The sequence below is a fragment of the Haliotis rufescens genome, unplaced genomic scaffold (genome assembly GCF_023055435.1).
Source record: "Haliotis rufescens isolate VD_foot unplaced genomic scaffold, xgHalRufe1.0.p SCAF_10, whole genome shotgun sequence".
NCBI classification, from domain to species: Eukaryota; Metazoa; Mollusca; class Gastropoda; order Lepetellida; family Haliotidae; genus Haliotis; species Haliotis rufescens.
Genome location: NW_025963780.1, coordinates 20,928,604 through 20,952,934, shown reverse-complemented (window position 1 = coordinate 20,952,934; position 24,331 = coordinate 20,928,604). Strand labels below are relative to the sequence as shown.

The following is a 24,331-nucleotide window of genomic DNA, read 5'->3' as shown; positions in this document are numbered from 1 at the left end:
ATGGGCAGGTTGAAGGAGTGACTGGGTGGGTGGGTGGGTGGGTGGGTGGGTAAAGGAGTGACTGGGTGGGTGAGTGAGGGATAGGTGGGTGGATGAAGGAGTGACTGGGTGGGTGGGTGGGTGGGTGGGTGGGTAAAGGAGTGACTGGGTGGGTGGGTGAGTGAGGGGGTGAAGTGGTTTGTGAGGGCTCAATATCCCAGCTATTCCATGACTCTCTGTAAATAATATAATCAGGAGCAGGCAAACCAGTGACAGATAGCATGAGAAACAATCCCACCCATTGGGGCATATCGACCTCTGTTGACTTGACATGTAATAAGAGATATCTACTTGATTATATGGAGTGGTTGAAATGTGTAACAAGAGTCATCAGAAAGATGGCATATTCCCCCCCCCCCCCCCCCCCCCCTTGAAGAAGCATACATTGTTTACACACAAAAGATCCACCATGGTCGCATCCATATGAAATGGAAAGTAAAACAAGTGTGTTTCTGTGGGTTTTTTTATGCAACCAAATTACAAATTACAAGAAACAATAACTAAACAAGTGTATAGTCACCGAAGTCATCTATATCCCCCTCCCATTTTAACATGCTATGGTCCCAAACCAGGTAACTGACCAAACATTTCTCTTAGCCCATGTCAAAATAGCTGCAATGGAAATTCTAAAAATAAACATTTCTAAAACTCCTTAATATCAAATGGCACCAGTTCAGTATGTGCTTTATATATAGACATGCAATGTTTGGCAAGGAAATATTCAACAGTATATTTGTTATACTCCATAAGTGAGCCCACCCTATATTAAAACTTAAATCCAACTTGTTGCCATGGAAACGTAAAAAATATAAATTTTATAAAATTCCTAAATAGCAAAAGGCACCACTTCAGTTTGTGCCTGGTAGACATGCAAAATTTTGTAAGAAAGTATTTAATAGTTTTTGAGTTACGCTCCGGAAACGAACACCACCCTTACAGAACCTAAGTCCAACTTGTTGCCATGTAAACGTAAAAAATAAAATTTTCTAAAGTTCCTAAATAGCAAAAGGCATGACTTCAGTATGTGACTGATAGATTTGCCAAGGTTCGATCAAATACACTGAATTGTTTTTTAGTTCTGCCCCAGAAAGGAAATGGTTACGGACGGACAGACAGAGAGACAGACAGACTGGCTGATCGCTATATCCCCCCGCATTATATGCCGGTGGTATAAAAACCAAATGGTGGTTGCTTAATGATGGAGCCATTTGTGTTTTGTGTATTGAGGTCAACAAGAAAAACAAACAGGGCAGAATTTGAATTTTAAATGGACAAATTTATTCTTATTAATCCATGAATTTGACCATTTATGGGTTGATTTCAACGCCATATTTAAAAGCCCCAGATGATCCCCTCCATGCTAAGTATGTCCCAGCAATGTCCCAGCAATGTCCCAGCGATGTCCCAACAATGTCCCAGCAATGTCCCAGCGATGTCCCATTAAATATCCCAGCGATGTTCCAGCAATGTCCCAGCGATGTTCCAGCAATGTCCCAGCGATGTCCCATTAAATATCCCAGCGATGTTCCAGCAATGTCCCAGCGATGTCCAGCAATGACCCAGCTATGTCCCATTAATATCCCAGCGATGTTCCAGCGATGTCCCAGCAATGTCCCAGCAATGTCGCAGCGATGTGCCAGCAATGTCCCATCTATGTCCCAGCAATGTCCGAGCTATGTCCCAGCAATGTCCCAGCTATGTCCCAGCAATGTCCCATTAATATCCCATTAATATCCCAGCGATGTTCCAGTGATGTCCCAGCAATGTCCCAGCAATGTCTCAGCAATGCCCTAGCGATGTTCTAGCAATGTCCCAGCAATGAACTAATCATTGTTAAATCCTACTTGAAAAGAGAAATTAAATCTAATCTGTCTCAAAACAATACCATGGAATTGGATTGGGAACTTTGAATTTCTATGTCAGGTACACACCACTATGAACAGAGTCAAAGTCAAACTTGGTGCTACGGAAACGGAAAAAATACAAAATTCTAAATGGCCCTAAATAGCAAATGGCACCATTTGGCACAGTTTCAAGAAAGAGTACCCATAGGTTTTAGAATTATGGTCCAGACAAACACACCACTATGAACAGAGTCAAAGTTAAACTTGGTGCTATGGAAACGGAAAAAATACAAAATTCTAAATGCCCCTAAATAGCAAATGGCACCATTTGGCACAGTTTCAAGAAAGAGTACCCATAGGTTTTAGAATTATGGTCCAGACAAACACACCACTATGAACAGAGTCAAAGTTAAACTTGTTGCCATGGAAAGAGGAAAAATTAATATTTTTGCAAAAGGCACCACTCTTGCCCATGATTAATATACGTACGAAGTTTGGATGAAAAATGTGGAACAGGTTTTTAGTTGTACCCGGAAATGACACCAATCTCCTTTTCAGATACGTTTAAATTGTTTCCATGGAAACAGGGGAAAATCAAATTTTGAAAAATTCCTAAATAGCAATAGGCACCACTTCAGCCCTTGGTTAATGCATGTTCCAGGTTTGGATGAAAAGTCTTTCACAGTTTTGAAGTTATGCTCCAGGAACGACACCGACTTTTTGAGACTACGTCAAAATTGTTTCCATGGAAATCGAGAAAATTAAATATTTACACAAGTAAAGAATATTAAATTCTAAAACTTTGTAACAAAGAGAGTACCCTGGAACTATTGGTTACCATGAAGGAAGATCAAGAGCAAGATGAGCACAGTCTGCAACTTTAGCCACTGGCCCCAAGCCCGAGTCTAGTAATGTGCTGTTCAGTCTAGTAGGCTCAGCCAATAAAAGTCCAGAAGATAACACTAAAATGTATCAAACATGACACTTGAGCCAAGTTAGTGCTACTTGACTCAAGTGTTGGGCACAGACTGAATCAGCAACCAAGTGTGTGTGTGTGTGTGTGTGTGTGTGTGTGTGTGTGTGTGTGTGTGTGTTTCGAGAAAAATGTGTTTAACCTGAAGCTATGTAAACAACACTTCGTAATCGAAATCTACACATGCAATGATGCATTTGGCCAATATACAGTCTCTTTGGACCGTTTGACTCATCTCCAGAAGGTGACTTTTACCAGAAAACGCATAAACCACCGTTTTGACACCCTGTAATCTAAATCTACACATGCTTTGATGACGGATCTGTTCACTGTACAAGTCTATTGCACCACTTACATGCTTAAGACACCCTGTAATCTAAATCCACCAATGCTGTGATGTATCTGGTCACTTTACAGTCTATTTGACCACTTGACCCATCTCCAGAGAATGACTTTAACCAGAAACAATACAAACCACCCTTAAGACACCCTGTAATCTAAATCCACCAATGCTGTGATGTATCTGGTCACTTTACAGTCTATTTGACCACTTGACCCATCTCCAGAGAATGACTTTAACCAGAAACAATACAAACCACCCTTAAGACACCCTGTAATCTAAATCCACCAATGCTGTGATGTATCTGGTCACTTTACAGTCTATTTGACCACTAGTCCCATCTCCAGGGAATGACTTTAACCAGAAACAATACAAACCACCCTTAAGACACCCTGTAATCTAAATCCACCCATGCTGTGATGTATCTGGTCACTTTACAGTTTATTTGACCACTTGACCCATCTCCAGAGAATGACTTTAACCAGAAACAATACAAACCACCCTTAAGACACCCTGTAATCTAAATCCACCCATGCTGTGATGTATCTGGTCACTTTACAGTTTATTTGACCACTTGACCCATCTCCAGAGAATGACTTTAACCAGAAACAATACAAACCACCCTTAAGACACCCTGTAATCCCAATCTACACTTGATAATTATGATGTAGCTGGCAAGCGCGGATGCAGCATTCTGAAAAGGGAGGGGACCCCCCTCTGGATCCGTGTAAGTCTGGTCTAAGACCACAGTCTATTTGAACACTTGACCATTTCCAGAAAATAACTTGAAACAGAAAAAGCACAAAACACCCTTAAGACATACTGTATTCGAAGTGTACCCATGCTATGGTGTTTCTGGTCACTATACCCAGTCAATTTGACCTCTAGACCCATCTCAAGGGAATGACTTTCGGTTACACACAACCATATGTTTTCCTATAGACTTCTATTGTAGATTTAAATCTTTCTAAAAAATAACTGGGCATTCAACAGCCAGGTATGCACAGTCTGGCCTTAAAGGTTGGTTGGTTGGTTGGTCGGTTGGTTGGTTGGTTGTTTAACGCCGCACTCAGCAATATTCCAGCTATATGACGGCGGTCTGTAAATAATCGTGTCTGGACCAGACAATCCAGTGATTGATATCATGAGCATCGATCCACGCAATTGGGATCGATGACATGCATCAACCAAGTAAGCGGGCCTGACCACCCAATCCCGTTAGTCGCCTCTTACGACAAGCATAGTCGCCTTTTATGGCAAGTATGGGTTGCTGAAGACCTATTCTACCCCAGATTTTCACGGGTCCAGGCATGTAGAGAGCTAAATTTCAGAACACAAAGGTTGGTCGGTTGGTTGGTTGTAGACTGTACAAGCAGATGGAGGGTGGAAATAAGGGAAATAAATAAATACAGGGGAATAAATTTAAATAATGTAAGCTTGTCACCTGATGCCATGTACAACAATCCACTGTGTTTCAGCCAGCCACTCAAGTAACCAATGTGGCCACTGAGATCGAGACAGGTGACCACCAAATTTTGGCTTTAAACACAAAACCAAAACTTTGTTTAAAGCACAGTTTAGTTGACAATATTTCTTGTGTAAACAACCCAGACTGCACATCTGATGTGCACATGTCAGAATGAATTGGAAATGAAAACAGCTGACTGCAGTGTTTCAGGGACTTAAGGAAAGACCAAATTGAGGAGGAATTTGACAACAGTTGCTGAAAATGCAGCTCACTCTGAAATTAATGAAGCAGGTGAAATGGATGTTTGCCGACAAACTTTTCCCCATACAGGGCATAAAACGGGCCAGCAACAGAAAGTTTATTAAAAATTCTAAATTTGTTGTGGATACCTAGAACCAAACAAGATAAACAAAACTTGGCAAATACATTTTCTGTAGACTGTGCATCCAGATGTGCAGGTGAGTTTTCAGCTGCTTACTCAGGTCATGCAGGTGACCTGCCAAGGTTGAAGAAATCTCTCTCCTAGACTTCTGATACTATTGTAAAATGTTATATGGGGAATCACACAAAAAACAGAAAGCAGTCAATGGTTTGCAAAGGGGAGAAGCAAAATTTGTTATTGTACAGTAAATATTTGGATAAAAACTTCAAAATTGGTGACAAAGTCAGAAAACTTTCAAAATTTGAGACAATACACCAACTTTCTTCTCGGCCCTAAACCTGATGGAGAAGACCCAAACCAACCTCAACAGTCAACAGTGTGAAGCAACAAACAAGGCAATGCTCGGTCATTACCTCGTGATACAACCTTTGCTCGAAACTTCCATGGAAGAGCCCACAGTGCTGTTCATCTCATCAACTGCGGGAGTCCAGCAAAGTCAACTTCGACTAGGGCTTGGGTGCACTGTCACTACAAAAGGAAAAATAGATGATGAGATTAGCAAAAGCCATAATAAAGTACTTACAGCTAAAACATACAAGAAATCCCAGTAAGTAATGACATGTCAAATGGTCAACATTTACATCTACGAAAGGCTCTGGCACAGCTGATTCTGATATAGTGTAATAGAACCTTTAACCAGAAACAGCGCAAACACCTCTAACTCTTTCAACACAAGCCAACCAGAGTTATTTCCCTTGGTACATCAAGTTCCCACAGCCATTGAATGCCAGTACACCAAGTTCCCAGGGACTTGTTAAAGAAAACTATTCCTTTCTTTAAACAGTTCTGGTATATTTATGTTTGTGGCAATACCAACAAGCTACTTATCACTGCAATGCCAAGATTGTGGAGTATTTGAAAATTAATGAATAGATATCTTAATTTCTACCATTCTTTAATTAAAGGTAATTACAGGTAAACGATCCGTTAAAAACAGACAACATTTCAGAATAGGAAGCTATAAGGATATTTACTGTAACAGAAAATGTGATAACAGGAAATAAATAGTGTCTTCTGATCTTCGGGGAACAGCAGGAGGAAAGTCATCTTCCCGAAACAAGGGAGTTAATTGACTATAAAAGCCCAGTTTCAACACTTGTATAACTAGGCTGGAATTCTGGAGTTCCATTATGGCTAGACTAACAAGTCTTTGCATAGTCCAATCAAAATCGCATAAGAAACTAGGTTCGTAAACAACATTGATTCAAAGTGCAGAATTTGTTCGACTGCAGGATTTCCAAAGCATGTGTACTGTCAACTGGATGTTGACAGATATTTTCCAAATCTTTTCATGTTTCTAATCATGGTACTCCAATTATCTGATGCGCTTCGCGAGGCAAGACCCATTTTATTACAATATAGATCTTGATTATCGATCAGATCATCTTGACTATGTGCAGCCATATTGTTTGAAGCAAATGCAAGTGCTATGAGAGGGAGGAGGAAACTGATTGGTCAGCTGGAGGGACACAGAAGGAACATAACTTGTAATAGCCACTGGTGGGGCTATGATCCAGCCACGAAATTCCAACATAGTTCGGCAAGGGTGGAAACTGGACTTTTATAGTCAGTTAATTCCCTTGCCTCCGGAAGATGATCAAGGCGCTGCACAGGTGAGAACTGATATGGAGGTGTGGAATTGCTTCACCTCAAACAAAAAATAAAATATTTGTCAAGTAATACATGTTTGATATCTGTAATATGACTGCTGTTTTACCTTTTTGTGTTATATTTTCAATGGAACCACGGAACAGGGGTGTAATGGTAGAAGTATACTTGCTGGGCCAGGTAAACTCGTTAGCCAAGGTAAGTAAATATGAGAAATAACACAAAAGGTTGTAATAAATTAGAAGATTATCGTATAGCATACAATAGGATTTAAATGTTTTATCATCACAAGATGACATAGGTTACTGAAGGAGCTTGATTGGCATTTGCGATGAAAGTGGATTATCTCCCTTGGATTGGTCACGAGTGGTTACATACAACCAAATGTTTTTACATAGACTTCTATATTTACGTTACATTTTTTTTTTAAATAAATAAGTATTCAACAGCTATTACCTGCACGTGTGTGCACAGACTGGCCTTAGAGCAGCAATATAAACAAAAAAATGACTAGCTTAGCCAGCTCCTTTTCCGAGTATCGGAAGCTAAACACACTACCCCAAGTTTCGCACCAAATGTCACCTACTTGAAAATAGCTGGGGCTGGTGTATAGCCCTTACTTCATGTTTGCAAACTGATAAACTGCACAGTGAGGCATTAAGGGAGCACTGTCAGAAATTTCTAGTGCATGAGGGTGATCTTATTATGGCACTTTATAGTGAGCAACAGAGGGGCCTCAAGTGGACTGGGGTTCTTAAATGTACTTAATGTACCTGCAAGTTCCACAACTTCTTCAAGGTAATAGAGCGCAGCGAGGCAAAACAAGGGTTGTCGATCACACACTGCCAAGACCAGACTAAGATCAGCTTCTCCAAAAGCCAAATTGGATGTGAAAACTTCTATTTCTTCTGCATGAGTGCACATCTACCTCCCCAGTCAACATCAGGCATGCTAAAAGCTGAAAACAGTGTTGAGACAATATCAACTGTCAAACCATTTTGGATATAACAGCCAGGAGACAGTTCTTGAGGGGAAAAAATAATTATTTGAAAGTCACATTAGTGATGTGAGGTGAGGTGAGGTGAGGTCCAAGATTATTGCACTTATATAGCGACGTGCATGCACGTGTATGTGTGTGTGTGGCTGCTTGTACTAGTCCGGACTGATGCCGATTTATAGTGCTAGCTCACTGAGATACCATGCCGCAGTTTAACATGTATACCCCACTCAGACACAATATACTGACTCCCAGCCGACTAGTCCTTGTTTTAGCCCCTTAATGCCGAGCGCCAGACAGGGTAACAAGTACAATCTTTTAACGTCTTTTTGTATGACGCGGCCCGGGATCGAACCCTGGACCTTCCGCTCTCCGGGCGGACGCTCTACCACTAGACCACGGAGGGGGTCTCACATTAGTGAAAAATAAGTCTGTTTTAAGAAACTTAATAAAAAATAGCATCATTTATTCACACAAAAGCACCTAACAGAAAGAAATATTGGTATGCTCGTGATGAGTTCGACCACAATACGAAGCAACATTCATTTCCAGGCCATCCAAAATCAACCCAAAATGTCCCCAACTTCACTGTCATTATTTTAAATTTGCCTCCTCATTCATGCCAATGTGTATCCATGGTGACTTATAAACAGGAAAGCCTACAAAGTATGAATAACTGAAACGTGCACTCACCCTACAGGTTACACACAACCAAATGTTGTCCCACAGACTTCTACAGTAACGTTATATTTAAAAAAAAATTAAATAAGTATTCAACAGCTATTACCTGTATGTGTGTGCACAGATTGGCCTTAGAGCAGTAATAAAAACAAACAAATGACTAGCTTACCCAGTTCCTTTTCCGAGTATCGGAAGCTAAACACACTACCCCAAGTTTTCGCACCAAATGTCACCTACTTGAAAATAGCTGTGGTCACATTCAGCGTAAGTCATCATGTTAAGAAAGACAGTACTAAATATAGAAAAAACATGGTCACTTTTGATAACTGTATGGATGTACATTTAAATTTTTTAATTTTGTTTGTTTGTTTGTTGTTTTACACCGCACTAAGCAATAGTCCAGCTATATGCCGGCGGTCTGTAAAATAATCGAGTCTGGACCAGACAATCCAGTGATCGACATCATGAGCATTGATCCACGCAATTGGGATCGATGACATGTATCAACCAAGTCAGTGAGCCTGACCACCTGATCCCGTTTGTCACCTTTTACGACAAGCATAGTCGCCTTTTACGGCAAGCATGGGTTGCTGAAGACCTATTCTAGCCCGGATCTTCACGGGTTGTACATTTAAAAGACATAAAAATCTTACACAATATCCTCCAATCACAGCCTGCAGACATTTCGTGATCTGCACTGAAGGCTCCCTACGAAAACCGCACTGTCCCAACTGGTTCTGATTTGGGGTAGTAGAACCTAGAGGCATAGGTGACTGATGAATCTTGATTAGCAGGTGCCCTGAAAGTGGATTATCCACCTTGGATTGATCACCAGGCATTGGTTACTGAAGAAGCTTGATCGGCACGTGCAGTGACAGTGGATTATCTCCCTTGGATGTGGCAGTATTCTTCACCTGAATATATAAAAAAGGATTTTTACAGTTTTTCTTGTTGAATAGTTGAAATATGAATGCTTTTGAGTAATATGAATGCTATATTTGAACCTAGAATAATAAATGCTCATATTTTGCAGCTGTAACACACCAAAAATATCATCTCGTTAACCTTGGTTAGTGAGACAAGAGAAAAAAAAGAGAGGAAAAAAGACAAAAGGCTGAAATAAATCAGTGTACTATCCAATATCATACACAGGCAATGCAAATTAATATGTTTTCAAATACTAGGTGACTGTTGGAAGTGGATTGACAGGTGTTTAATGTGTGGATTATCTCCCTTTGATTATTCTTCACTTAACATGAATGTTTTAAAAAAAACAAAAACACTTTGATGACTTGTTTGGTTCTACGATTTTGTATTTGAGATCAGGTTACTCTGATATATATATAAAAAATCATGCCATCCTTGAAAGAAAGGGAGACTGTTTGGATTGTTTGTTTGTTTAATGCCACAATCAGCAATATTCAAGCTATATGACAGTGATCTGAAAATAATCGAGTCTGAACCAGATAATCCAGTGACTGACATCACGAGCATCGATCCATGCAATTGAATATGATGACATGCATCAACAAACACACATGCATACATATAAATATATACATACATATACACACACACATACACACACACATACACACACACACACACACACACACACACACACACACACACACACACACACACACACACATACATACATACATACATACATACATACATACATACACACACACACACACACACACACACACACACACACACACATACATACATACACACACACACATACATACACACACACACACACACACACACACACACACACACATACATACACGCACACATATATATATATATATATATATATATATAAACAATGGTATATAAAATAGCAAATTTTCATGGACAGAAGATGTATCACATTCAAAACTGAGCCTGCTGTCACCGGGACTCAAATAACAACTAAATGTATTACTTGGATGCTACGCTACAGGACCAGACTGGAAGGAGGTTAATCACAGATATCGGCGCCAAGACTGCACACTGGTGTGGTAGTTGACGAGGCATCATTTGTAGGGATTCACACACAGAGGGACACTGCACTTCCAGCATATCGTTGATGATCTGGCTCCCTTAAATGGATTGTCAGCATATTCTGTACCTGGATGCTGGACTGAAAATACCTTGTGTATCTTTTCACAAACCAGACACCGGGTGTCATAGCTCCCTGCAGGCACAGGCCAGTGACCGCAACCATCCATGATGTTAATCACTGGATTGTCTGGTCCAGACTCGATTATTTACAGACTGCCGCCATATGGCTGGAATATGGCTGAGTGAAGTGTTAAACAAAAAACTAACAATGAGATAAGCATTATATATGGCAAGTTCCCTCAATATGTCAATACCACTTCATAGTGTTTTTTGTCTTATTTTGGTGTTTAGTTTGGTTGAGTCTATCTCTCCCTCCCATAGACTTGCCATAATCCTGTACACATGGAATGCTGGGAAGGATCTTACGTCTGCCGTCCTTCTTCCTCCTCTTGGCCGTCAAACTGTCTTCCTCAGGAGAGTGCGCTGTGCTAAGGTCGAAGACAACCTTGTTATCCTTCCACATGGCAGCAACAAAGTCCCCACAAGCTCGCCAGTCGATGGTCCCTCTCTGCAGGTGATTTGTGTCTCAACCTGAAGGGAGATCAACAGCGGGGTAGCCCGCCATTCGTGTCCTTCTGCAACAGAAAGTCACCAAAGGTAGCACTGGTATAAACGTTGTCTGTGTAGATGACATGACCCTTGTTCCTTATGTTTTCACACAATTTGACAACTACCTGCCCAGCAAGGCCCAAGGAACCATCGCCTTGTCCACTGACACTTGCTTGTGGAGGTTGTAATGACTCTAAATGCAACAGAAAGTCACCAAAGGTAGCACTGGTATAACGTTGTCTGTGTAGATGAAATGACCCTTGTTCCTTATGTTTTCACACAATTTGACAACTACCTGCCCAGCAAGGCCCAAGGAACCATCGCCTTGTCCACTGACACTTGCTTGTGGAGGTTGTAATGACTCTAAATGCTGCTCTCATACTGTCAAGAATGTATCTGATTTATTACAATTTGTCACCTGGCACAGGTGTGTCATCACTGACAGGTGAGGACCTACTTATCTGCACAAATCTGGATCTAGAAAATACTTCAGTTCCTGGACACTGTTACCAGCTACAGCTGGTCAAGCCTGGCAACATCCATGTACATCAAGACACCATCAAAAGCTTTCATTTCTTCCACAGTAACATCGTGCCAGTCACCTTTGTTGTGGTCAGGATCTTGGGGCTGTTTGATGTTAGCATTGTCATTTATTGATGTCACCATTTGTTGAAAGTCATCATCTGAATAAAACAACTGAAACGAAAAGAATATCTATCATAATGGGACTAGGATAGAGCGTCTGCCCGAAGGGCAAAAGGCCGGAGGTTTGATATGAAGCTGTGTCATACCAAGGACATTGAAGAATGATACTTGTTGTTACCCTGCCTGGCGCAAGGCAATAAGGGGCTAAACCAAGAGCTGGTCCTCTTAGAGTCAGTATACTGTGTGTGAGTTGCGAGTTCATGTAACAGCGCGAAATGGTATCTCAGTGGGACACCAGATTAGTACAAGTAGCCACACACATACTCACACACACACACATCCATGCACATTGCTATATAAGTGAAATAATCTTGAATGTAATGTTAAACCTCCCATTCCCCTCACATCACTAAACAACAGTGAGTGAGTGAGTGAGTGAGTGAGTGAGTGAGTGAGTGAGTGAGTGAGTGAGTGAGTGAGTGAGTTATGAAGCTCAGACACTCAAGTCACTGTTGCCATGGCAAGCAAACTAGGGAGTCTTCTTCGACGCCTGCAGACGCCTGTAGGCTCATAGGGTGCCTCTATACAAGCACACAGGACCTTAAGCAGATTCCACTTTGGAAAATGTGAGGGGCATTTTTATATACTTCAGTTGAAATTACTTCATGAGGCCATTTTTGACTGGATGGGTGCCGATGGAGAGTCCATCATGTTGGAGGAATGATGCTAAAACGGATTGGCATCCCTCAATCGTATCAAGTCTGAAGTTATTCTCCTGGCAGAGATGTAGCAAAAAACAATGTTACCATGGAAATAGTTACTGCCATGTGTCCAAACTCATCATTATCCACTAGGAGACTTGGGGATGTAGGGACCACTCCGAAGACACAATCTTTTTCTTCCGGTATAAACAGTCCACCGAAAGGTTTAATGTCTGGGCGATGGGGCGGGCTTCCAATGTGCAGCTGATCCAGGCTGTTCCCAACTCAGACGTCTGACTTTGACAATCTGTGATCCAACAAATACAAAATAATGGTCAGGGTCAAGACAATAATTTCAAATATCCTCCTCATCACAACAGACCAAAGGGAGCTTACTCTTCTACCAATGTTGCGAATTACAGTTCAGATACTGTTGTTTGTTTGTCACAGTCGCAGATATTCCAGCTACATGACATCTCCATCTTTATGAGTTATTGGAACAAACCCTCAGACCTGCGATGACTTTGAGGCAGCATACTTCGTACTCACAGACATATCAACCAGTTGTCTGGAGCAACGCCACTCATAAACCTGGTAGAAACTGGTGGATGTCAGGTGGTACTGGACCCTTGGGTGAATCTGTCCTCTGAGTAGTTTTGTCATCTGTGTGGATTTGTCATCTGGGCGGATTTGTCATCTGAGTAGATTTGTCATCTGGGCTAACTAATGTTATCATTTAACTGTTATCACCTGTCATAAATAAGAATTCTACCATGAATTTGGAATTTACTTGATTCTGATTGGTCAATCAGAGGCTATTAAATTACAATACACCCCCCTGATTGAAACAGCTGGTTTGACGGCCGCATCACCTCGGAAGCTAATATTTATAGAATAGTATTATTTTCAGTCATTGTCGGAAGGCATATTTAAATTATTATATCTACAATTACAGGTTACAAAATGCACAGATGCGGTTACTACAATATTCAAAGGATGTGCGGCAATACATTTCGTGCAGAAAACATGTTAGAAATCTACAAAGGAAATGTATTTATGTTTTGGAGACAATAGAGAGCTTGGAATTTTGGCACTTTTCTATATATGATTTGTTTTCTTTAGGGATGCCCACCTCATGTTAGCCTACCAAGTTGCCATGCTTATATGCTTTCAATGCCTGTCATATGTTCGAGTGAAGTTTTACAGTGTAAACAAACTGCTTGAGTATATACAGCACCATATTTTGTTCGGTGACTTTTTATTTCAGATCGATAACCCACTCAAAACACTGGACTCAACCCATGCTGCTTCACTCAGTATATTTGCTCATGCCAAAGAGTTTGCGTTTTATTTAGTCATGGTAGAATGGAGATAAATATACTGTGTTTTCAATGTAGAGCTAGGTTACCTGTAGATTTAACCGCGCTAAATTTAACATTTGAAACCAGGCGCTGCGCGTTCTGTTCCAAATTCAACCTAGCGCGGTTTCAAAAATAATCAATTATCAGCATCTGACAAAATCTAAGTGCATGTCATTTATATTCCACCTCAACAGCCAGTCAGTAACCAACTCTGGGCCTGGCCAACCTGTGATTGATGGTATGAGCACCAATCAAGTCATCAAGGATAGATTTCATAAATCAGCCAGGGAACAAAACTTTCGTTACCTAATTCACAGAGCTCATACACAAACCACAATTACCTGTCACTGTACAAGTCTATATGACCACTTGACCCATGTCCAGACAATGTTTTAACCTGAAGCTACATCAACACCCTGTAAGACACCCTGTAATCTGAATCTACCCATGCTATGATGTATCTGGTCAGTATACACAGTCTATATGACCAGTTGACCCATGTCCAGACAATGTTTTAACCTGAAGCTACATCAAACACCCTGTAATCTAAATCTACCCATGCTATGATGTATCTGGTCAAAATACACAGTCTATTTGACCACTTGACCCATCTCAAGAGGAGGACTTTAACCAGAAACAACACAAAACACCCCAAGACACCCTGTAATCTAAATCTACCCATGCTATGATGTATCTGGTCAGTATACACAGTCTATTAGACCACTTGACCCATCTCAAGAGGAGGACTTTAACCAGAAACAACACAAAACACCCTTAAGACACCCTGTAATCTAAATCTACCCATGTTATGATATATCTGGTCAAAATACACAGTCTATTTGACCACTTGACCCATCTCAAGAGGAGGACTTTAACCAGAAACAACACAAAACACCCTTAAGACACCCTGTAATCTAAATCTACCCATGCTATGATATATCTGGTCATGCTGGTCAGTATACACAGTCTATTTGACCACTTGACCCATCTCAAGAGGAGGACTTTAACCAGAAACAACACAAAACACCCTTAAGACACCCTGTAATCTAAATCTACCCATGTTATGATATATCTGGTCAAAATACACAGTCTATTTGACCACTTGACCCATCTCAAGAGGAGGACTTTAACCAGAAACAACACAAAACACCCTTAAGACACCCTGTAATCTAAATCTACCCATGCCATGATGTATCTGGTCAGTACACATAGTCTATTTGACAACTTGACCCATCTCAAGAGGAGGACTTTAACCAGAAACAACACAAAACACCCTGGAGACACCCTGTAATCTACATCTACCCATGCTATGATGTATCTGGTCAGTATACAATTTCTATTTGACCACTTGACCCATCTCAAGAGGAGAACTTTAACCAGAAACAACACAAACCACCCTTAAGACACCCTGTAATCTAAATCTACCCATGCCATGATGTATCTGGTCAGTATACATAGTCTATTTGACCACTTGACCCATCTCAAGAGGAGGACTTTAACCAGAAACAACACAAAACACCCTTAAGACACCCTTCAGACACCCTGTAATTTAAATCGACCCATGCTATGATGTATCTGGTCAGTATACACAGTATATTTGACAACTTGACCCATCTCAAGAGGAGGACTTTAACCAGAAACAACACAAAACACCCTTAAGACACCCTGAAATCTAAATCTACCCATGCTATGATGTATCTGGTCAGTATACACAGTCTATTTGACCACTTGACCCATCTCAAGAGGAGGACTTTAACCAGAAACAACACAAAACACCCTTAAGACACCCTGGAGACACCCTGTAATCTAAATCTACCCATGCTATGATGTATCTGGTCAGTATACATAGTCTATTTGACCACTTGACCCATCTCAAGAGGAGGACTTTAACCAGAAACAACACAAAACACCCTGGAGACACCCTGTAATCTATATCTACCCATGCCATGATGTATCTGGTCAGTATACACAGTATATTTGACCACTTGACCCATCTCAAGAGGAGGATTTTAACCAGAAACAACACAAAACACCCTTAAGACACCCTGTTATCTAAATCTACCCATGCCATGATGTATCTGGTCAGTATACACAGTCTATTTGACCACTTGACCCATCTCAAGAGGAGGACTTTAACCAGAAACAACACAAAACACCCTTAAGACACCCAGTAATCTGAATCTACCCATGCTATGATGTATCTGGTCAGTATACATAGTCTATTTGACCACTTGACCCATCTCAAGAGGAGGACTTTAACCAGAAACAACACAAAACACCCTTAAGACACCCAGTAATCTGAATCTACCCATGCTATGATGTATCTGGTCAGTATACATAGTCTATTTGACAACTTGACCCATCTCAATAGGAGGACTTTAACCAGAAACAACACAAAACACCCTTAAGACACCCTGAAATCTAAATCTACCCATGCTATGATGTATCTGGTCAGTATACATAGTCTATTTGACCACTTGACCCATCTCAAGAGGAGGACTTTAACCAGAAACAACACAGAACACCCTTAAGACACCCTGGAGACACCCTGTAATCTAAATCTACCCATGCTATGATGTATCTGGTCAGTATACACAGTCTATTTGACAACTTGACCCATCTCAAGAGGAGGACTTTAACCAGAAACAACACAAAACACCCTGAAGACACCCTGAAATCTAAATCTACCCATGCTATGATGTATCTGGTCAGTATACATAGTCTATTTGACCACTTGACCCATCTCAAGAGGAGGACTTTAACCAGAAACAACACAGAACACCCTTAAGACACCCTGGAGACACCCTGTAATCTAAATCTACCCATGCTATGATGTATCTGGTCAGTATACACAGTCTATTTGACAACTTGACCCATCTCAAGAGGAGGACTTTAACCAGAAACAACACAAAACACCCTGAAGACACCCTGAAATCTAAATCTACCCATGCTATGATGTATCTGGTCAGTATACACAGTCTATTTGACCTATTGACCCATCTCAAGAGGAGGACTTTAACCAGAAACAACACAAAACACCCTTAAGACACCCTGTAATCTGAATCTACCCATCCTATGATGTATCAGGTCAATATACATAGTCTATATTAATCGCATCTGGACCAGACAATCTAGTGATTGATATTATGAGTAACGACAACAGGACACACTCAGCGTTATTCCAATAGTCTGTAAATAATCGCATCTGGACCAGACAATCTAGTGATTGATATTACAAATAACGACGACAAGCCACACTCAGCAATATTCCAATAGTCTGTAAATAATCGCATCTGGAACAGACAATCTCGTGATTGATATTATGAGTAACGACGACAGGCCACACTCAGCAATATTCCAAAAGTCTGTAAATAATCGCATCTGGACCAGACAATCTAGTGATTGATATTATGAGAAACAACGACAGGCCACACTCAGCAATATTCCAATAGTCTGTAAATAAATCGCATCTGGACCAGACAATCTAGTGATTGATATTACGAGTAACGACAAGAGGCCACACTCAGCAATATTCCAATAGTCTGTAAATAAATCGCATCTGGACCAGACAATCCAGTGATTGATATTACCAATAACGACGACAGGCCACACTCAGCAATATTCCAATAGTCTGTAAATAAATCGCATCTGGACCAGACAATCTAGTGATTGATATTATGAGAAACAACGACAGGCCACACTCAGCAATATTCCAACAGTCTGTAAATAATCCCATCTGGACCAGACAATCCAGTGATTGATATTACGAGTAACGACGACAGGCCACACTCAGCAATATTCCAATAGTCTGTAAATAAATCGCATCTGGACCAGATAATCTAGTGATTGATATTACGAGTAACGACAAGAGGCCACACTCAGCAATATTCCAAAAGTCTGTAAATAATCGCATCTGGACCAGACAATCTAGTGATTGATATTATGAGAAACAACGACAGGCCTAACTCAGCAATATTCCAATAGTCTGTAAATAATTGCATCTGGACCAGACAATCTAGTGATTGATATTATGAGAAACAACGACAGGCCACACTCAGCAATATTCCAACAGTCTGTAAATAATCCCATCTGGACCAGACAATCCAGTGATTGATATTACGAGTAACGACGACAGGCCACACTCAGCAATATTCTAATAGTCTGTAAATAAATCGCATCTGGACCAGACAATCTAGTGATTGATATTACGAGTAACGGCCCACGCTTTGTGGGTACAACGACACACTCAGCAATATTCCAATAGTCTGTAAATAATCACATCTGGACCAGACAATCTAGTGATTGATATTACGAGTAACGGCCCACGCTTTGTGGTTACGACAGTCTATCAACCTGGCCACTGAGTTGGTCAGTTGTAACCCCAAATCCCTTCAGGGTGTCAGGATATAATACAACATGTCCTGAATACAAGAACTTTCAACATACTTGATGACTAGATTAAGACACAAAGATAGTACAATCTATCAGATCTATAGTGACATAAGACTCACAAATGATATACAAATTTATCTATAAAGAAAAGTAAATATTTAATACATTTGAGGGTGTATGTTCTTGTAGACATATACCTAAAGTTATCTTTTTATGGCTATTTCAGGTTAGTATGGGTGTTGTCACAGCACTGTTCCAGCTATAATTATGACGGTGTCTGTAAATAATTGAGTCTGGATCAGGCAATCAAGTGGTCAACACCATGAGCATCGATAAACTTAAAGGAGATTCAAGGACATGCAATCAACCAAGTCACTAAGCCTGACCACCAGATCCATTTCGTTGCCTCTTACGACAAGAATCGGTTGCTGGGGACCTATATTCTTACCCGTAACCCAGATGGATATGACTTCAAGGTGCGAAATACGCATCAGTCAGAAAGCGCACGTTAAATCTCCAAAGTAAGTAAGTAAGTAAGGTGCAGTGGGGTGGGGTGATATGACTACAAGGTGCAGTGGGGTGGGGTGATATGACTACAAGGTGCAGTGGGGTGGGGTGATATGACTACAAGGTGCAGTGGGGTGGGGTGATATGACTACATGGTGCAGTGGGGTGGGGTGATATGACTACAAGGTGCAGTGGGGTGGTGTGATATGGCTACATGGTGGTGAGGGTTGGGGTGATATGACTACATGGTGCAGTGGGGTGGGGTGATATGACTACATGGTGCAGTGGGGTGGGGTGATATGACTACATGGTGCAGTGGGGTGGGGTGATATGACTACATGGTGCAGTGGGGTGGGGTGATATGACTACATGGTGCAGTGGGGTGGGGTGATATGACTACAAGGTGCAGTGGGGTGGGGTGATATGACTACAAGGTGCTGGTATGGCCACATGGTGGGGTGGGGTGCTGGTATGGCCACTTAGTGGGGTTTGGTGGGAGGGGGAATGGCTACATGTTCATGTGGGGTGGAGGGTATAGCCACAGGGTGGTGTGGGTGGGGTGGGGTGGGATGGGGTTGGAGGGGGTATGGCCACATAGTGGGGTTGGCAGATGGTATTGCCACATTGTGGGATGGGGTGGGGGGTATGGCTACATGGTCGGGTGCGGTGCTGGTATGGCCACATGGTGGGATGGGGTGGGGGGTATGGCTGCATGGTGGGGAAGGGTGCTGGTATTGCCACATGGTAGGGTTGGATGGCTGGGGTGGTGGTATGGCCACAAAGTGGGATGGGCAGATGGTATTGCCACATGGTTGGGTGGGATGGGGTGGGAGGGTGTATGGCCACATGGTGGGGTGGGGTGCTGGTATTGCTACATGGTGGGGTGGGGTGCTGGTATAGCTACATGGTGGGGTGGGGTGTGCTGGTATGACCATGTGGTGGGGTTTGGTGGGAGGGGGTATGGCTTCAGGGTGGGGTGGGGTGCTGGTATGGCCACGTGGTGGGGTGGGGTGCTGGTAAGGCCACGTGGTGGGGTGGGGTGCTGGTAAGGCCACATGGTGGGATGGAGTAGGAGGGGTTATGACCACATCGTGGGGTGGGGTGGTGGTATGGACACATGGTGGGGTGGAATGCTGGTATGGCTACATAGTGGGGTGGGGTGGTGGTATGGCTACATAGTGGGGTGGGGTGGTGGTATGGCCACATGGTGGGGTGGGGTGCTGGTATGGCCACATAGTGGGGTGGGGTGGGATGGGTGGGGTGGTGGTATGGACACATGGGGGGGTGGGGTGAGGAGAGGTGAGATGGTGTGTGTGTGTGTGTGTGTGTGTGTGTGTGTGTGTGTGTGTGTGTGTGTGTGTTAGAGAGAGAGAGAGATCATAAGCCTCAAACCACAATTACTTTCCTTCTTTGTTATCTACAGTGACATGACAGCCCACCATACTTAATATCGGTCATAGGCTGTTCTGTTGACCGACCCGCCACTTGCCACTAAAACCGCAAAATTATCAGCCTGGATCCACCATCTAGCAAAGAACCAATGTTAGTCCAGTAAACCACTTCTGTATTTCATTTGCCTATTTTAAATACATACATGCATGTTTTTATCAAAATAATTGAATTAAAGTCCACATTTTTCAAGAAAAATGAAAATTGAAGGTATTAAATGTTCATTCCTATAAAAGCCTTGAGTTTACTCATTAAACTGATGAGTTGGGCAGGTAGCTATGCACAGTTAGTGAGTAAGTGAGTGAGTATGGTTTTACGACGCTTTGAGCAATATTCCAGCAATGTCAAGGAGGGGGACACCAGAAATGGGCTTCACACATTGTACCCATGTCGGGAATCGAATCCTGGTCTTCGGCGCGACGAGCAACGCTTTAACTACCGGGCGACCCGACCGCCCCTGCTGTGTACAGCCAATCAAGTGCAGCGAAGCCACCAGCTGTGACCACTCTCAGCAATACACCCAAAAGTGTCAGACTGTGTGAACAGCTCAACTGCAATTTGGACTGCTGGCACAAGATGTGTAGATCTTGAGAGTTTCTAATAAAACAATCGTGATGAAAGTCAGTCGCAAGAGAATCAAGTCACAATTCCGCAAGGGCCACACTGCCTGGAACAAAGGTCTCACCTTTCAATCTGAAAAGTCAGAAAGTGCCTCTCCACCCCAGATACACATGACTGTCACTAGGATGAGTGCTGAAGACTTCTCACTGGTTACCAAGTCGAGGTTGGATGGCACTGGGCTGTCGACAACAGGCTGTGACAGCATCTCTACCTCTCTGTGGCTGTTGTGTCCTACTGCAGCCAGCACAAGCAAGACCTGAAACGAGAGTCAAGCAAAGATGACTTGGAGGGTATGCAACAATGAAAAGATGGCTGAAGCATGTAACACAGCTCTGTGACTGCATTCTTCGAAGTCCACTAACTGAACTTTACACAGGATATGGCTGAAAAAGTAGAATTAGTGAAGGAAGTTAATCATATGAGCAACGAATGGGAGATAAATATTGCTATGGATGGCCCATACAACTCAACAGCAATAACAAGTAGGAAGAAGCCTGGGCAGAATGCCTCACAAGCAATCGACATTGCCAGCGAAAACATAACTAATAAGAGATTCATCATCAGCGTGTCATTCCAGAATAAGCTCTGCTGGACTGGTGCTTGACTGAAAAGAAAAGGAATGGTACTAGCTAGATCAAAGTGTACTCAAGGGTATTGTTTACCATTTTTTATGTCTTGACTATTCTACAAGCAGGAACAGCTCTCAATCACAATGTCTTTTTACATATTATATCAATGTAACTGCTTGCTGTGTTCAGTTATTTTTAAAAGAACATTTTTAAAGATCATAAGATATCACTGAGGCAAAGCAGAGACATGAAAATAGATCATATATATGTTATATGCAAAGTTACCATGGTTACTGTTAAAGCCTGTTTTTTTCCAAACTATAGTCAATGGCCACTTCTATATATTCAAATTATCTGAACAAATAACACACGGGTAATGGCTAAAAATAGCATGCGTGACTTTTGGCTGGCAATATTAGAGCGATCATCCGAGTTTCAGCTTCCCTGTGTATTTTCTGAGAAAAAGTCAAAACAATCCAAATTCACGCTGGATACACTTACGGTGACTCTACGGATAAAATAATGCAGTTCATTCACAATCAGCGGTCATAATACATCAACAACCATTGCTCCATTATTTCCTGAGAGGAGAGAGGATTGACAACAATAAGCATGGTGCCTGTTGGTGCACTCGAATGCAATTCTTGCTAGATCCGTGTCTACAAGTTAATTTATACATTCAAAATATCTTTTAAAAGTATTAATAGTGAAGATACTACCTTATGTATCCACGGGCTAATAACGTATCCCATGCCACATCATATTTCGCTTATAAGACAGCAAATATCATCAATAACATTTCTAAAAATCACTTCCTGGCCGCCATTTTATGGTTCAAGAAAGTTCAAGGTCGCGTTGGATGGCAACTGCGCTGGCCGCTTGACACGGGGCGAAAGCTTGGCCCCGTTTGGGACGCAACAATAGCGTGGAACTAGTTTTCCATGCGGTTCACAAAAAGCTCCATTACTTTGCATGCTACTCGCGGTATGGATACTGTATAAATGTGTAGGTAAAGATACATCGATGCGAGGAGCTTATTAAAACTGGTACCAAGAACTCGTTGCACCACACACAGAAGGAAACCAGTCCGGTTGAAACCTCCAAGAGCAAATCTTACTCTAAATCTTTCACAGACGGCCTGCACACTCCGTCGCAGTGGTGACTCAGCATAACACCACTGCCACAGGCTAATTTGCATATCACGTGTCCGGACTTTTCTCTTGTTTGTAAACAAACGCGCTTTTTCAGAAATCAGTATAGAACGGACTAATGCAAGTATTTGGGGGCGCTTTACATATTGTTTTGCATAATTATATAGATGTGCTACTACAACTGCGACAGTGAGTTGCATGACAATATATATTTATGCATCAAAGTGACCGTGTCGCTAGCTCTCCGTTGGGCTTCGATGACAGCACGTGGAGCCGTACAACCAATGTAAACATAGGATAACTACGCAAAAACAAGTAGATTTTTACGTATTTGCATACTTTCTCAATGAAAGTTAACCATTCTTTGACATTTGTTTATGAAAATGTGTAGACTTGTCAAACATGAAACGGATGAAAAGCATATACAATATCTTGAATGGAATGTGAAAGATGTGACGAATCGTCACATGGCGCTGGCCTGTGGCAGAGGTACTATGCTAGCTGGCTGCCGGCCGCATGGAACTCTGGGTAGGAGAGTGAGACGGCCTGAAGATGCTGACGTCAGAGCTAAAAACATGACGTCATTGCCTTTGTCCTTGCATGTTAGAACACTCAGAACACAGTGGCATCAAATCAAATCTCAGCTTGGCTTGAAAACCAGTAAACTTTAAAGAAATATTTTCAATCAAAAGGCCCCTGTTTCACTTACTTGAAAGGAACAATGGATTTATGTTACCACAAATTTTAGCTTTCATTGTGTGATGGAAAAGGGTTCTGCATTATGTGGAGAAATTATAGGATGTGACATAACCTGACTAATGGTGGCGGGTGTGGACAGAAATTGAACAGACAACAGAAGTAAACAGAAAAAAATATTGACCCTATGCAGAAAAAGAAACTTTTAGTTTAAATACTAATGGCAATCTTGATATGAATTAAGTGCCAAAAATATTTTGGTTTGCTATAAATCTACTGAGCCACTAAGCTTAATGTTTTTCTCAGTGTGGCATAGATTTTCTAAATAAATGATCATGGTTTTAATGTTGCATCAAAAGTTTGAAGCATGGAGATTCAGTACAAATTGAAACCCGTGAAGATCCGGCTGGAGTAGAATAGATCTTCAGAAACCCATGCTTGCTGTAAAAGGCGACTAACGGGATCGGGTGGTCAGGCTCGATGACTTGGTTGATGCATGCCATCGTTACCAATTGCGTGGAACAATGCTCATGATGTCAATCACTGGATTGTCTGGTCCAGACTCGATTATTTAGAGACTGCCCTCATATAGCTGGAATGTCGAGTTAAACAACAGACAAAAAAATAAACAGTACAAATTGAGAAATATGCATACAATTTCCACTAGATCATATATGGATGTGTGTGTGACAGCCCTGTAGACCAAATATCTGGTTCTTAATTATCTACCCTGATTACCTGCAGGATGCCGAGCTATTTTTCTCACGCACATTTTCATAAGATATGAAAAGTGAAGGTTGTGCGAGAATTGTCACATGTAGGTAAGCAGAAACATTGAGAATCTGCGTTCTGTGATTTGTTTGTATATTTTTCATGAAATAATATTGTGGTTGTGCGTGATTTTGCGTCAGTCATGACGTCACGCAAGCCGGAAACTTTGAAATTTCTGTCAAAATAGGAGAAAATGTTACACTGTGTAAAATCTGAATTTTGCTTTGTTTACATTTCTAACAAGTGAAGTCTTCCCCCGAGTACAGCGTTCGTTTCCAAACCTAATTCACAATGCTTGATTTTTTCTAGATACTCTGTATTGGTGACAATTAACGACCAAGGACCAAAGCATTCAAGGATGTATGTATGGCAGCCGAGTTTTGAAGTATACGTGATGTAATAGGCGTCTCAT

At 41.6% G+C, this 24,331-nt stretch overlaps 1 long non-coding RNA gene across 1 annotated transcript; it reads right to left on the bottom strand.

The window, feature by feature from the left end:
• Positions 1–1,118: 1,118 nt before the first annotated feature.
• Positions 1,119–22,354, bottom strand: LOC125376169. The gene is made up of 9 exons (XR_007219080.1): positions 22,021–22,354; positions 20,797–20,988; positions 12,508–12,709; positions 10,874–11,752; positions 9,046–9,306; positions 7,488–7,672; positions 6,081–6,754; positions 4,641–5,574; positions 1,119–1,882 (listed from the first exon to the last, which is right to left on the bottom strand). It is a non-coding gene; the product is annotated as an uncharacterized LOC125376169 (long non-coding RNA).
• Between the last annotated feature and the right edge of the window lie 1,977 nt (positions 22,355–24,331).